Genomic DNA, 13,748 nt, shown 5'->3' with positions numbered 1-13,748 from the left:
GCATCACATGCTGTTTGGGGCCAATTTTTGGAAGTGCCATCCTGTCTGACACTGCAGTGCCACACCTAGATGGCAATTGAAAAGAAAAAGAGAAAGACAAAAAACCCTTGTTTGGGGGCACTCAAAATAAAACTTAACATTTATTTGTTTCATGAATAAAGAATAAAAATAATTTAAGAATTATGTCTAATGACTGTTGTTCTTTGTGTATAATTCTTGTTTCACCTTTTTAACAAATGAGGTACAAGTTGATTAAAAGGGTGAAAATATCAAGAAATTGATTAAGGATACTAACTGATTGCTTAAAATTTGATGGTATCCAAAAATTCACTGTGTATGCCTATCAATAAATTGTGATGGATGGTTCAATTGTTATTCATAATTAAGCTCAAGGTAAATGCAAATAGAATGGAAAAAATAGAATGAAAAAGTGGTAAAGGTCTCCTTGGAAAAAAGGGGCCCACTGCACCTGGTATTTTCAGGAGGTTTCCCTTCCTAGTACTGACCAGGCCATACCTGCTTAGCTTCCGAGATCGGACAAGATCATGAGTATTCAGGGTAGTATGGCCGTGGGACGTTTGAAGGAGAAGGGGGGGGGGCACCTTCTATTTTCTGTACTTTACATAAATCAGGACCATAAATAATCTGAAATGGTATTTCCAGATGAGAGAGTGTATATAAAATTAAGGAATGTGAGGCAAAGAGGAATGTTCCTTGGAAAAAGACCCACTGCAGCTGGTATTCTCAGGAGGTTTCCCTTCCTAGTACTGACCAGGCCATACCTGCTTAGCTTCCGAGATCGGACAAGATCGGGCGTATTCAGGATAGTATGGTCATGGGCCGTTATTGAAGGAGAAAGAGGGGCCACTTCTACTTTCTGTACTTTACATAAATCAGAACTATAAATGGTCCGAGAAAGTATTTCCAGATGAATGAGTATATGGAAATTGAAAATTGTAAAACAGATATGAATGAAATGGAAAAAATGATGGATAAAGAAATGAAATAAAACAATGAAAAAATAAACAATGAAAGTAGAGAAAAAAATATATAAATAATGTGTATACGTATGACAAATGAGAATTCTAATATTGATCGGTAGTCATAGGTTAAATACCAAGAAAGCTTGAAACTTGCTAAGAGGCACTGTGAAGTAATGTACTCACAGGAATGAAGAAAGGTGCAATTGATGCTCTGCAAGTTCAGAGCTGGTTCCGGATTATGCTAAGCACAAGGAGTCCTAAATTCAGAGACCAACAATGGCAAAGCAATTTGAAATAAGAAATACTGTCACAGAAATACAGTAGTGGTATATCAGGCAATTAGAGGTAAATGGTATATCAAATAATGCTTAATTGATAGCAAGAAAACCAAAGAAAAAATATATATAGGTGTGGGTTTAGAGCTCAAGGCAGGCTCACACCCACTGCATTATACCCTATCAAATAATCTTGAGGAGCTGTCATAAGTAAATAAATATAACATAGAGTCATTAACTATTGTTAGCGTAAACACAATCATATGATAAATAACGTTGATGAAAAACATGAATCCAATTGATATCTATTAGGCATCGGCGGGGAAATGAGATAGTATGAGTTGCTGCAATCCTGTGTGAAATGCTGTAAACAGGACTCCTGCAAATACACTGTGATGTTGCAGGAGTGAGCAATTCTGGGGGAGGAAAGAAGGACAGTCAAAACCTGGTGGTCTAGTGTGTGTTACTGCAGCCGTGGTATATACGAACAGTTTCTGTCCTGAAGTCCCCCGAAGTTCACCCACTGGTAGTGATGATCACGGCCACCCGCTTCCGGATTGGGCGTTGCCTCGATGACGTCACCGAGTGATGTCTCTCGACGTACGTTTCACCTCGTGGGCTTGGTCACGAGAGCCTCTCTCTGCTGCTCTCCTGTGGCCAGTATATGAGTACTGTATTGACCTATCACGAAGACGATCAAATGATGGACAGATACCTGGACGTATGGGATTGTAGCTTTAGATGACTGGTGCAGCCATGTTGAAAGAGGTAAAAGGGGGAAATCGGGAAACAGGGAAAGGAGAGAAACAGGAAGCAAAAGTAATGAGTTGTGCTGGTAATGCGGAGGGAATTGGTGGGATAAGTGAATGAAACCTGTTAAAATGATCTGGGGAAAAAGAAAGGGGGGGGGGATAGGGGGATCATATCAGGATCATATTGATTCCAGAAGGCCCCGTGCAAAGTAGGCGTGAGAGGAATATTTAAGGTCGCTGTAATGTAGTTACAGACATCTTTCCAGAATAGTTGTATTATAGGGCATGACCAAAGGCAAAGAATGATGTCTGCATCAGGTGAGGAACACTTGAAGCAATGGGAGTTATCAGAGATGCCCGTGAGATATCTGAGACGGGGAGTATAGTATGCCCTGTGTAAAATTTTAAAATGCATTTCTGCATAGGAAGAAGACACCAAATATTTATTAAGTAATAAGTGCCAGTGTATTATGGTCTGTAAAGGGGTGCCTGGGAAAGTGATCGACCATTTAGCTAGACCTGTGGTTTGACTATCTAAATCAATCTGACGTCTGGTGTGTGCATAAATAAAGGATGTAGGATAGGAAGATTGAGGATTTAAGCGCAGTTGGACGTCTAGGGGAAAGGTATAGTCTGCTGGCCGTAGGCGTGTTATTAATTGTGTTGCAAAGCTGCGGATTTGAAAATATGCAAATAGTAGTATATGTAGATTCGGAAATTTTTGTTTTAATTGAGACAGGGTGAGCATTTCGGTACAGGTGAAATTCAAGAATTGATACACTAAACGCAAACCTTTAGAATACCAAGTCTTGATAATTACATCGGCGTCCCCGCCTTGAAAGTCTGGTTTATGGAGGAGTAGTTGGAATAAGGAGTAGGTAGTTGTCAGCCCTATGCATTTTCGAAGGTGTCTCCATGCTTTGCACGGAGCGAGCAGTAAGGGGTTCGTACGGATGGACGTCAGTGTGGAGGGGTCTGGAAAATGTAATATGGTAGATAAAGTACCTTGGGGTAGCATATGCTGTTCTAGAGATACATTAGCGTAGCTAGAGGAACCTCTCACCCAGTCAAGGGCATACCTATAGTTAGCGGCTAAGGAGTAGTCTTCTGAGCACAGTAAATTCACGCCACCTAATTTAGTCAGTTGTTTCAATTTGAAAAGGGCTATACGTGAACGCTTAATTGTCCAGATGAAAGTGTTAAGGGCCTTGTTAATTGTTTGGACATCTCGTTTGGTCAGAAGAAATGGGAGCATTTGGATCGGATATAGCAAACGGGGGAAGGAAATAATTTTGTGCAAGTGGCATCTACCCAAATATGAGACTGGTAAGCTCTGCCAGCGTGTAAAATCTTCAATCATTTTATTAATGGAGCGCGATAAGTTTAGCGTGTATAGTTCGGCTAGGTAAGGTGAGAAGCGTAAACCCAAGTAGGTTATAAACCCAGTCGCCCATTTAAAGGGGAACCCGGAGCCCCAATTTTGTGTGGCTTTGGGGCCAAGAGCCAATGCTTCTGTTTTATCAAAATTGATCAAAAAGCCCGAAATCAAGTGGAAATCATGGAGCGTGGCCAATAAAGAAGGGAACGCCGGTATGGGATCATTAAAATATAATAATAGGTCATCAGCAAAGGCCGAAACCTTCACTGGTTGTGGGCCAATTTTTATTCCTTCCCAGGCAACATTTTGCACGCAAGTGTTTATCAGTGGGTCAAGAGCTAGGTTAAAAAGTAAGGGAGATAGGGGGCATCCCTGGCGCGTACCTCTATGTAAAGAGAAGGCAGGTGTGTTCAATCCATTAATAGTTAGCTGTGCTTGTGGATTAGAATAAAGGATACGGAAGACTTTAGTGAACCCCTCACCGAATTGTTGAGTATGGTAGGTGCGCCCATGATACACGATCAAACGCTTTGTCAGCATCACAGCTGACCACGAGTGCTTTAGATGTTGTGGAGTCTTTGACACTATGTATTGATGCTATCAGGGTGCATACATTATGCACTGACGTTCTAGTCTTCACAAACCCCATTTGGGCTGGATGTAGAATGCGTATTAGTATCGGTTGGAGGCGAGTGGCCAATAATTTGGTGAATAGTTTTAGGTCCTGATTGAGAAGGGATATGGGCGATAGGACTGGACATATGAAGGGTCTTTACCCGGATTAGGGAATACTACTATTCTAGCTTCGGTGAATCGCAGGGGGGGAGGTGAACCGTTCAGCAGTGCATTAAACAATGTCAATAAATATGGTATTCTGTGGGGAGCTAGCATTTGATAGTATACTGCCCCAAACCCATCCGGGCCCGGCGATTTCCCATTATGGAGTGACTTAATCAAAAACAGTAGCTCTGTGTCTGTTATGGGGCACGTTAATGATTCCCGCTCTTCCTCAGTTAATGTGGGCAAGTCAGCTTTATCTAGAAATTTCATACCCTCTGCGGGGCTATCTAAAGGTGCCGCATATAAGTTTGTATAATATTGTAGGAAGGTGTCTGATATAGCTTGCGTATCCATAGTTGAGGAAGTTGGGTCAGTGTGTAAGCTAGTTATGCGAGAAGGGACAGCAGATGATCTCACTAAGTTGGCTTGTAGTTTACCCGACTTATTACCCCCTCGGAAGAATTTATTCCGTTGGACATCATAGGAGAAACTAGCTCGCTCAGTGCAAAGTGCATCATAAAGATGATTCGCATCTGTGTAGTTTTGTCTGTTGTCTGGGGAATCATTTAATATCATTGCATTATACGCTTCAGTTAAGGCCTTGCTCAGATCACACAACTGGGTATTCATTTGTTTGCGTTTTCTAGAAACGTATTCTAGTATTTGTCCACGGACAACTGCTTTAGAAGCCGACCAAAACAAATTAATGTTGTTCTCATGAATTTTATTGTCCTCAGTATAATTAAGGAATGCTCTAGTTAGAAATTGACCAAAGTCCTCGGAAGATTCCAAATATGCGGGGAAACGCCAATTATAGGATCTTGGCAAGGGGGTATCAAGAGTGATTGATATCCAAATTGGGGCATGATCTGAGAATGAGATTGGTTCAATTTTAGTATCCTCTATATGATGCAAAAGAGAATCAGTGATTAGCCAATAGTCTAATCTAGAGGAGGAATGGTGTGGGTGGGAGTAGAAGGTATATTCGCGAGCGTCTGGGTTGCGAATTCTCCAAGGATCGGATAGTCGTAGAGAAGAGGTTTGTAGAGTGAGTGAGGGTGGAGTGGTAATTGCGGATGTACCGGACATAGATGTTTTATCAAGACCAGCCGATTGTACACAATTAAAGTCCCCTCCCATGATAATTTCTCCCTCTGCCCAACCCTGCAAATTCATGTAGATAGCAGAGAAAAAAGATGCATTAGGGCCATATATATTAGCTACCGTATAGATCGTATTTAATATTTTTAATTTCAAGAACAGGAATCTACCCTCTTGGTCGACCAAACTATCTAAGATAGTGGCAGGTACTGATCTATTGAGAATAGTTAGGATGCCTCTGCCCTTGGATGTGAAGGAGGCTGTTCTATACTCTCCCACCCACGTATCTCGTAGTACATTGGGATCGGAGATCCGCCAATGAGGTTCCTGCAATAACACTATATCAGGTGTTAGTCGTTTCAAATAGGTAAGGACCTTTTTCTGTTTGATGGGAGTATTAAGTCCATCTACGTTCCAGGACACTAACCGAAATCGTGATTGCACTATTGTTGGAGGGTCATGAGTCGACAGCATCAGCCGATACCGACCCTAGGCCAACATCGGAAAACAATATACCATAACCGTCGATCATAGTCCGTACCAGCGAGCGGACCGTTATGGATCAATGATGAGAAATAATAAATGTGAAACATCAAGTACATTCCTATCACAATGCATGAACTATGTGTATGTACAGTATCAGCATTATGAACTAAGTTACAGAACCATTTTAACATTTTGCGAACCCATATGGGTGCCCTATTAAACAATGTCAGCCTCCAAATGGAGAGCAATAAGACGTTTGAGGAGGGTATCCTCCAACCTGGTAACCAAGGGCACCATATTCCAAAACAGTATGACAAAAGGTGAGAAAAGAGGGTAAGGGGAAAGGAATATAATAAGAAAAGGAGTAAAAGAGGCAATTGCAGAGGGGGAAAGAAGCATAGAGAAAAAAACAGAAGAACATAACCAATATGGTACTGTCGTGTCGCGGCCCTCTTTGAGCTCCAGCCGCGGCAACAAGCCATCTCTACAGTGTAGAGATACATTCTAAACAGCTTTTCAAACAAAAAAGTATTATTTGACTTTAACATGAATGGGTCAATCAGAGGTGACTATCAGCCCACTTGAGAAGGATACTTAGAGTCAATCAGCATCATGTGTACCCGAAAGAAGAGCTGCATCCAAAGAGTTCACGAAATTTCTGGCCTCCTGTGCGGTTTCAAAAAAGTGGGTTTTCCCACCATAGGTGATTCTCAGCTTGGCCGGATACAACAACGCAAACCTGTGGCCTAGCTCGTAAAGACATTTGCAAACAGGTGAGAACTCTCATCTTCTAGCAGCAACCAGATATGAGAAGTCTTGAAACAATAGAATCCTGGAGTCCTCGTATCGAAGATCCATGTACTTCCTATAGGCCTCCAGCAAACTAACTTTATCGGCATAATTGAGAATTCTCATGATGACCGGTTTGGGTCTATCTCTGCCGGACTGGCGATCGGGACCAATCCGATGGACATGTTCCACTAGGATGGAACCCGTGGCTGGGACGCATCCCAGCTCTCTAGGCAACCACTGGGAGACCAGGGCCATGAGTTCGGAAAATTTCACAGATTCTGGTAAACCCACAAGACGTATGTTATTTCTTCTATTCCGATTTTCCAAATCTTCTAATTTGTCTTGCAGAGACACCATCAGCTTGTCGTGTTCCATCTGGGTTGTTTTAGCTGCAGATAGATCATCCTCTAGATCAGAAATTCTTTGCTCCACCTCGGAGATACGTTGATCATGGGCTGTGAGTTGTGCAAGCGCCGAATCCAGAGAGGTATTTAGGTGTGCCAGTTTTTGATCCAGCAGAGATGAGAGTATATTCGCATTTTCACTCGTGGTGAAGGATTTGGATGGTTCCATAATGCGGGTTGGGATTGCCCCCTAGGACTAGAACCTTGACTATATGTCGGAGAAACAGGGGCACTGCTAGCAGGATTTTCACGATATTTGCCTTTACCAGACTGAGCACCCTGTGGGTTACGTAATGATTTAGACATGAATTTGTCCATAGCAATAACAGACTCAGGGAGATCTAGGCAGCGGTCCAGAGGACTGTGGTGAGTAGCCCCACAGGGAGAGTGTCTCGATCTGGACCCTCCACAATCCGAGTACTGACTGAAGATATGTGTAAGGATGAGATTGTGAGACAATTTACTGAGCAGTATCTTCGGGGAGCTAGAGTGTGGAAATATCTCTCAAGGTGGAGACGTAGCAATGGCTCAAACGAAGCGTCAAATATGACCCACTACTGAGGGTTGATAAGTTGATCAGTGGGAGTCAGTGTCCACCGAGTATTCCTCCAGCCTTTGCTCCAATCCGCACTTCTAGCCTGCAGGCTATAGCGGGTGTCAGGCTTATGTTTTCTCCGTCTGTTCCCGTTTTTCTTTTTTTTTTGTTATTGATATATAGAGGTATGCTCCAGTTGCTGGTTATCTAGCATATAAACATATAGACAGGGCCCCAGTGGGAGAGGCCCTCCAGAGGGTGACCCGCAGGCCCAGGCTCTGGCCACCACTGTCTGGCACACCCCTAATTCGGGGTGCAGTCCTATGGTCGTCCTGCCCCGCTGGGGCCCCTCAGACCGCAAATCCGTAAGGTGTACTCACTCTGGGGCCCAGCGGGAGAGATGCAGCAGCAGGGAGCCGTAGACGCGCGGGTAAGACGGCCGCCATTCCTCTCGCGGTCTCGTCCAGCGTCGGAAGTACCAGCGTCCCCGGGCAGCAGAGGCAGGCGGCATGTGGCGAGGTGAGTCTCCCAGCTGCGGCTAGCGTCAGCACGGGTGTCCAATGTCCAGGAGGAGCCAATGGCCTGGTCCAGGACTCCCCGAAGCTACCGCCGGTACGGGGGATAAATCGAGGCCCCGGCTTCTGTATGTCTCTTAGGTCGCAATCCGCGGGAGCAGTTAAAACCACTCCCCAATTCCGCGGCTCAGACAGGGGCACTACAGGGGGGATAGGAGAGATAGGGGGGCTGCTAAGGACCGTGATAGAGCCCAGAGGTGGGCTATTTATAGGTATTTAAGCCCCGTTTTTCAGGAGCTCTTGTGAAAGGTGTCTGTCTCCTTCAGCAGCCAGCTCCAATAGCCACAAGTTTGTCTTTTAAGTTTGGTGCCCTTCTCCAGCTCATGTTGATGTTCTGGCCAATATGGTCCGAAAGGTCCTCATCCATTCTCAAGATGTACCAATGGGTTTGCAAAATCTTTCTAGCGTCCTTCCAATTTTTGCAGAAATCCCCATTAAACCATAGAGTGTTTTTGTCTTCTTTGTTTTTTTTCTGCCGGAGAGATCAAAGAGTCCCTTTCTACCTTCTGCACTTCAGATTTGGCTCTCTTAATCAGCCTATTGCTATATCCTCTCTCCTTTAGTCTTGCTGCCAAATCGATGCTTTTGGTCTGAAAGATGGAATCTTCTGTACAGTTCCTTTTTAATCAAAGGAATTCACACTTGGGTATGTTCCTGATTGTTGGTGGGAAATTACTGCTGGTTAAGTGAAGCAGGCTGTTAGTTGAGGTTGCTTTTCTAAAAATTTCTGTTGCTATGATGTTGGTATCATCCCGATATATATCCTGAGGTCAAGAAATGGGATACTGGATTTGCTGCTGGTGTATGTAAACTTCATATTTATCTAATTGTCATTGAGGGAGAGGATGTACTGATCCAATTTATCTTGGGTGTCATTCCAGATCATGAAGATATCGTCTATATATCGTATCCAGATTATGATATGATCGGTGTACTCCTCTTGGTTGTCACTGAAAACCATTTCTCATTCCCAAAAAAAGGGGGGTGAGTCAGTGGTCTCCTTTGGCGCATGGGAAAAGGGAACAAGGGAGACCTGTGGAACCGATATAGATAATTTCCCTCAGTATATTGAAACTAAACTTGAAGGGAATAGTTTGCATACCCCCACTCACACTGTACGGGGGTGAGATGTATCCATAAAGGTATCTTTCTCAATCGTCAAACAGGGTTTACATGTATCTAGGCCTTCTCTCGGGCAGGCAGTCAGAAATGTAGGGAAAAAAGACGAAGGGTCGTACCCCAACTCACGTGATAAGGAACTTGATGACTCCTATCAAGGTATCTTTTAAGTGTTCTATGTAGGTTTTTGATGTACCTTCTCAGCACAATGATGGTCTCATGGGATTTGTAAAGATAAAACAAACACACAATGTGTAGTATTTCAAGATAACCCCACTATCATGTGAAATAACATGGAATATGGGTGACCTACACCGTGTGGTGTGTAGATATTACGTTTGCTGGGTGCACCGTGAATCAGCCTTTCCCAATGGTGGAAGAATGAAGCCAAAACGTACCCCTCACTCACACAAGAAAAAATGGGGTGACTCCCATCAAGGTATCTTTAAACCACCAAACACCTCTAATTGGCGTACCCCAACTCACGAGTGACGATGTGGACCAATTCTCATCTGGGTTTCTTTATTGTCTCGATATCTTTCTTAATCGTTAGACAATTAGACTCAGGAAACTCTTCTTATTGTATACAATCCATAAAGCAGTTTATTGTTTCCAAACAGAATTCCATCAAACTGATGGAATATGTGCAAAGTCCACAAAACCAAAAAAAACAAATTTTGATGTCTTGAGGAAGGTCCCAGGACCGAAACGCGTCGACATACCACTGTGTGAGTAGCCATCAATTTCTTTTAATAGACTATACTGGAGTACATTTTGGATATATTGTGATTTTTTAAGAAATTTTTTTCTTTTTTATTCATTTTTTTGAATTTATTTTGTTCAACTTGGTTGGAAAACCCATCCTGTTATCAATCAATGAATGACTTGCGAGAAGTTTTTTAAATTTGTTTTTTTTTGTTTTGTGGACTTTGCACATATTCCATCAGTTTGATGGAATTCTGTTTGGAAACAATAAACTGCTTTATGGATTGTATACAATAAGAAGAGTTTCCTGAGTCTAATTGTCTAACGATTAAGAAAGATATCAAGACAATAAAGAAACCCAGATGAGAATTGATCCACATCGTCACTCGTGAGTTGGGGTACGCCAATTAGAGGTGTTTGGTGGTTTAAAGATACCTTGATGGGAGTCACCCCATTTCTCTGACGTCCTAAGTGGATGCTGGGGACTCCGTCAGGACCATGGGGAATAGCGGCTCCGCAGGAGACAGGGCACAAAATTTAAAAGTTTGACCACTAGGTGGTGTGCACTGGCTCCTCCCCCTATGACCCTCCTCCAAGCCTCAGTTAGGTTTTTGTGCCCGTCCGAGCAGGGTGCAATCTAGGTGGCTCTCCTAAAGAGCTGCTTAGAAAAAGTTTTGTTAGGTTTTTTATTTTCAGTGAGTCCTGCTGGCAACAGGCTCACTGCAACGAGGGACTTAGGGGAGAAGAAGTGAACTCACCTGCGTGCAGGATGGATTGGCTTCTTAGGCTACTGGACACTAGCTCCAGAGGGACGATCACAGGTACAGCCTGGATGGGTCACCGGAGCCGCGCCGCCGACCCCCTTGCAGATGCCGAAAAGAGAAGAGGTCCAGAAACCGGCGGCTGAAGACTTCTCAGTCTTCATGAGGTAGCGCACAGCACTGCAGCTGTGCGCCATTGCTCTCGGCACACTTCACACCAACGGTCACTGAGGGTGCAGGGCGCTGGGGGGGGGCGCCCTGGGCAGCAATGATAAGTACCTATTCTAGCTAAAATACATCACATATAGCCCCGGGGCTATATGGATGTATTTAACCCCTGCCAGGTTTTCAGAAAAACCGGGAGAAGAAGCCCGCCGAAAAAGGGTGCGGGGCCTATTCTCCTCAGCACACAGCGCCATTTTCCTACACAGCTCCGCTGCTAGGAAGGCTCCCAGGCTCTCCCCTGCACTGCACTACAGAAACAGGGTAAAAACAGAGAGGGGGGGCACTTATTTGGCGATATTAATAATATTTAAGCTGCTATAAAGGGAACACACTTATTTAAGGTTGTCCCTATATATATTTATAGCGCTTGGGTGTGTGCTGGCAAACTCTCCCTCTGTCTCCCCAAAGGGCTAGTGGGGTCCTGTCTTCTATCAGAGCATTCCCTGTGTGTCTGCTGTGTGTCGGTACACGTGTGTCGACATGTATGAGGACGATGTTGGCGTGGAGGCAGAGCAATTGCCTGTAATGGTGATGTCACCCCCTAGGGAGTCGACACCGGAATGGATGGCTTTGTTTATGGAATTACGTGATAGTGTCAGCACGCTGCAAAAGTCGGTTGACGACATGAGACGGCCGGCAAACCAGTTAGTACATGTCCAGGCGTCTCAAACACCGTCAGGGGCTGTAAAACGCCCTTTACCTCAGTCGGTCGACACAGACACCGACACGGACACCGAATCTAGTGTCGACGGTGAAGAAACAAACATATTTTCCAGTAGGGCCACACGTTATATGATCACGGCAATGAAGGAGGCTTTGCATATCTCTGATACTGCAAGTACCACAAAAAGGGGTATTATGTGGGGTGTGAAAAAACTACCTGTAGTTTTTCCTGAATCAGAGGAGTTGAATGAAGTGTGTGATGAAGCGTGGGTTACCCCCGATAGAAAACTGCTAATTTCAAAGAAGTTATTGGCATTATACCCTTTCCCGCCAGAGGTTAGGGCGCGCTGGGAAACACCCCCTAGGGTAGATAAGGCGCTCACACGCTTATCAAAACAAGTGGCGTTACCGTCTCCAGAGACGGCCGCCCTCAAGGATCCAGCTGATAGGAGGCTGGAGAATACACTAAAAAGTATATACACACATACGGGTGTTATACTGCGACCAGCAATCGCCTCAGCCTGGATGTGCAGTGCTGGGGTGGCTTGGTCAGAGTCACTGACTGAAAATATTGATACCCTGGATAGGGACAGTATTTTATTGACTATAGAGCATTTAAAGGATGCATTTCTTTATATGCGAGATGCACAGAGAGATATTTGCACTCTGGCATCAAGAGTAAGTGCGATGTCCATATCTGCCAGAAGAAGTTTATGGACTCGACAGTGGTCAGGTGATGCGGATTCCAAACGGCATATGGAAGTATTGCCGTATAAGGGGGAGGAATTATTTGGGGTCGGTCTATCGGATTTGGTGGCCACGGCAACAGCCGGGAAATCCACCTTTTTACCTCAGGTCACCTCCCAGCAGAAAAAGACGCAGTCTTTTCAGCCGCAGTCCTTTCGTTCCTATAAGAACAAGCGGGCAAAAGGACATTCATATTTGCCCCGAGGCAAAGGAAAGGGTAAGAGACTGCAGCAAGCAGCTCCTTCCCAGGAGCAGAAGCCCTCCCCGGCTTCTGCAAAGGCCTCAGCATGATGCTGGGACCTTACAAGCGGACTCAGGGGCGGTGGGGGGTCGCCTCAAGAATTTCAGCGCACAGTGGGCTCACTCGCAGGTGGACCCCTGGATCCTGCAGGTAGTATCTCAGGGTTACAGGTTGGAATTCGAGAAGTCTCCCCCTCGCCGGTTCCTAAAGTCTGCTTTGCCAACGTCTCCCTCCGACAGGGCGACGGTATTGGAAGCCATTCACAAGCTGTATTCTCAGCAGGTGATAGTCAAGGTACCCCTTTTACAACAGGGAAAGGGGTATTACTCCACGCTATTTGTGGTACCGAAGCCGGACGGCTCGGTAAGACCTATTCTAAATCTGAAATCTCTGAACCTGTACATACAAAAATTCAAGTTCAAGATGGAGTCACTCAGAGCAGTGATAGCGAATCTGGAAGAAGGGGACTTTATGGTGTCCTTGGACATCAAGGATGCTTACCTTCATGTCCCAATTTGCCCTTCACACCAAGGGTACCTCAGGTTCGTGGTACAAAACTGTCATTATCAGTTTCAGACGCTGCCGTTTGGATTGTCCACGGCACCCCGGGTCTTTACCAAGGTAATGGCCGAAATGATGATCCTTCATCGAAGAAAAGACGTATTAATTATCCCTTACTTGGACGATCTCCTGATAAGGGCAAGGTCCAGAGAACAGCTGGAGGTCGGAGTAGCACTAACCCAAGTAGTGCTCCAACAGCACGGGTGGATTCTGAATTTTCCAAAATCCCAACTGATCCCGACGACACGTCTGCTGTTCCTAGGGATGATTCTGGACACTGCTCAGAAAAAGGTATTTCTTCCGGAGGAGAAAGCCAGGGAGTTATCCGAGCTCGTCAGGAACCTCCTAAAACCAGGGAAAGTGTCTGTGCATCAATGCACAAGAGTCCTGGGAAAAATGGTGGCTTCGTACGAAGCGATTCCATTCGGCAGATTCCATGCACAAATTTTTCAGTGGGATCTGCTGGACAAATGGTCCGGATCGCATCTGCAGATGCATCAGCGGATAATTTTGTCGACAAGGACAAGGGTGTCTCTGCTATGGTGGTTGCAGAGTGCTCATCTGTTAGAGGGCCGCAGATTCGGAATACAGGACTGGGTCCTAGTGACCACGGATGCCAGCCTGAGAGGCTGGGGAGCGGTCACACAGGGAAGAAACTTCCAGGG

At 44.9% G+C, this 13,748-nt stretch overlaps 2 pseudogenes; both read right to left on the bottom strand.

Moving 5' to 3' along the window:
* Positions 1 to 457: 457 nt before the first annotated feature.
* LOC134912804 (5S ribosomal RNA) lies at positions 458 to 575 on the bottom strand (annotated as a pseudogene).
* A 148-nt stretch (positions 576 to 723) lies between these two features.
* On the bottom strand, positions 724 to 841 carry LOC134912596 (5S ribosomal RNA; annotated as a pseudogene).
* Positions 842 to 13,748: the final 12,907 nt, after the last annotated feature.

The sequence above is a fragment of the Pseudophryne corroboree genome, chromosome 4, assembly GCF_028390025.1.
Source record: "Pseudophryne corroboree isolate aPseCor3 chromosome 4, aPseCor3.hap2, whole genome shotgun sequence".
In the NCBI taxonomy this organism is placed as follows: domain Eukaryota; kingdom Metazoa; phylum Chordata; class Amphibia; order Anura; family Myobatrachidae; genus Pseudophryne; species Pseudophryne corroboree.
Note: the sequence above shows the minus strand (reverse complement) of the source record. Positions and strands in the feature narration are given on the sequence as shown.